Source organism: Podarcis vaucheri, assembly GCF_965113315.1.
Source record: "Podarcis vaucheri genome assembly, chromosome: 2".
NCBI lineage: Eukaryota > Metazoa > Chordata > Lepidosauria > Squamata > Lacertidae > Podarcis > Podarcis vaucheri.
In genome coordinates, this window is record NC_138760.1 from 89,389,342 (window position 1) to 89,392,451 (window position 3,110).

Consider the following 3,110-nt stretch of genomic DNA (forward strand, 5'->3'; position numbering starts at 1 on the left):
GCTATTAAAACACCTCCATCTTAAATGTGTTTGTAGAAGTACCTTTACTTTTTAGTGGGATTTACTTCCACCTTTTGGGCACCACCCAGAGGCCATTGCGCATGCCTAAGTCCCCTGGCTCAAGTACACAGTACCTGACCACATATGCACACCATTCGAAATCAATTGGCTTGAGCACACTTAACTGGTGGGTTGTTGTCTCAATTCCTGTTGGATTTCACCAGAACCTGTGAAAGTTTTAAGGTGGTAGCCAAACCCACTGGTTTCTTAGAGTGGTGCTTCATAGTTAAGGCTACCTTTTTCCTGTTAAGCTCTCTTGAGTTTGCAGAACATCAGGTGTTATGCCACCAAATTGTAATGCTGCTTGCTAGCTCCAGAGAGACTCTTTAATCCAGAGGGACTCTGACAATAATCCCAGCTCTTTCCCAGTCCATGAAGAGATGTTGCTTGCCTTTTGTATTTCTGGTGTGCAAATGCAATCAAATGTAAAGATGGCCTCCGAAAATCAGAGAAGCACAGCAAGTTAAGTGCAACAGGTGACTCAGGTAGTAATTTAATACTGGCATCTGCGGGACAGTTTCTGATGGCATCACCTAGAAGTGTTCATTTTGAACCCTCCTGTCCATAGGACACAGTTGACTATATTACAGTAGTTTATCTGCCTGGGGTTGGTAGTTTGATATTGCTGACTTTGGACAGGATGGCTTTGAATGGGCTACCATAAGTTTACTGTAGCCAACCTGATGTCCCGCCTCAGATGCTGTGAACTACAACTCCATCAACCTTGACTGTTGGCCATGCTAACCGGGACTGATGGGAATTGTAATCTGCAATTTATGGAGGGCACTGTGTTGTCTACCTGTGCCTTAGCCAGCTCTGTGTTCCTTTGAACAAAGGGAAAGTCACTGTCAATGTAAAATTACATGAGAAAAAACCAGCTATCTGCTATCTAGTGTTCATTGTCTCCATTATGGAAAAAGCATGAACATAGGAACCTGACCATGTTAACAAAGGATGGCAGGGCTTCAACCCTGCAAAGAAATCATGTGCTCTACTACTGCTCTTCATCTATACTATCAGTACCTTGCAAATTCCAGAAGAGTAGCCAAGTTTAGTCTTTTATAGAAACAACAAAGAGTCCCATGGCACCTTAAAAGACTAACAAGGGTATTCCAACATGACCTTTCATAGACCCGGTATATGAATCTCACTCATTAGTCATTCAAGCTGTCAAAAAACAGCCATTCCATCTTGACTGTACCTAGCTAGACCACTGGATGAACTGTATGGAGGAACTCAACATATTCCTTGCATTTTGTCCTCTGTCCAGTGTGTCTGCAAAGAAAGAAAGAAAGAAAGAAAGAGTATTTTGGTCAAAGAGCACCACCCCCTTGATGTACATATTATCTTTGCTGCCATCAATCACTATTTTATTCCCAAAATGCTGGCTGCAGAATAGAGATGCAAAAATAACTGTTGTTTCTTCTTTTTGTAAGATGCCTCTAAATATGTATGGTGCAAAATCCAAATGCAGTAAATGAATAAAAGTTTGTTTTACCTCATTCAGTCAAGTGTGTTTGTCAGCTGTTTTGTTAGAACCCACAACAGGACAAATCACCTACCTCTAATCCCACAATAAATCAGCCTCTACCTGAAGCTGGTTCTGAAGGTCTAATCTCCTCAGAAACACTGTGAAAGGGAACCACTTCTCTGTGTTCCCATCCCAAGGGTCCTCATTCACTTTTCCCTCTGCTTCTTGATGGAAGATTTGGGTGGTGTACCGACTGAAATAAAAATAACATTCTTGGCAATACATTCATTTTTATTACAGAAATCCTTCCCCATAGCAATAAGTTCATCCTTCCCCAAATCTCTAAATTTTTCTTTATGTCTTTCCAAGTAGTTATATAATTGTCTTTAAAAATATTTATGTTCTTATCTGTCAGCCATACACCTAAGTATTTAACTTTTTTTCTATAGATAATTCCATGGTTCGTTGTAAGTCTTTTTTATATTGCTCTGTCACGTTTTTCACCAAGCCCTTCATTTTATTTTTATTTTATTTGAAACCCGCCACCTGACCAAACTCCTGGATCCTATCCAAGACCTTCAGTATGCTGCTCCTCAGATCTTCCACAGTAATCACAAGATCAGCCACACCACCTTTCCTATGCCCCTCAGTCCTGTATACCTGAAGGAGCATCTCCACCCCCATCGTTCAGCCCGGACACTGAGATCCAGCGCCGAGGGCCTTCTGGCGGTTCCCTCATTGCGAGAAGTGAGGCTACAGGGAACCAGACAGAGGGCCTTCTCGGTAGTGGCGCCTGCCCTGTGGAATGCCCTCCCATCAGATGTCAAAGAGATAAATAATTACCTGACATTCAGAAGACATCTTAAGGCAGCCCTGTTCAGGGAAGTTTTTAATATGCAACGCTGTACTGTTTTTAACACTGATTGGGAGCCGCCCAGAGTGGCTGGGGAAACTCAGCCAGATGGGCGGGGTATAAATAATAAATTATTATTATATTGTTATTATTAAAATAGCCTGCTACCTTCTGTTGTGTTGTAGGACCCTGTCCCATCATCACTGCTGAAGGTTCAACTTACAGTCTGGTTGGTTTCTGCATGAGGAGTGCAGTTGGGAGGGCGGGTACGCCACCATGTCCTTTGCCTCAGGTAGCAAAACGTTTTGGGCGGTCCTGATGCAGTTATGATGTGTTGTCTTAAGCTGTAACATAAGAAGAGCCTGTTGGATCCGGCCAATGGCCCGTCTAGTCCAGCATCCTGTTCTCACAGTGGTCAACCAAATACCTGCAGGAGACCTGCAAGCAGGACCTATGCACAAGAGCCCTCTCCCCTCCTGTGGCTTCCCGGCAACTGGTATTCAGCAGCATTGCTGTCTCCAGGTGTGCAGTTTGAGCCCCTGACTCAAGCCTCAACACTCCATTACATCACAATGGCTCACTCACTGCACTGGCCATTGTGGCTTCAGAGGCACTGTAACAGCCAATCCCTTTTGTCTAAACTTTATTCTTGGCTGTCCACGTGTCAGCAAGACTATTTCAATTATGAAAGGCCAACCTGATTCCCTGCTTTCCTCCCCTAATGGC

General features: G+C 43.5%; 1 long non-coding RNA gene across 1 annotated transcript; it reads right to left on the reverse strand.

The window, feature by feature from the left end:
• Nucleotides 1-650: 650 nt before the first annotated feature.
• On the reverse strand, nucleotides 651-2,888 carry LOC309525360. The gene is made up of 3 exons (XR_014216169.1): nucleotides 2,608-2,888; nucleotides 1,652-1,784; nucleotides 651-1,335 (listed from the first exon to the last, which is right to left on the reverse strand). It is a non-coding gene; the product is annotated as an uncharacterized lncRNA (long non-coding RNA).
• Nucleotides 2,889-3,110: the final 222 nt, after the last annotated feature.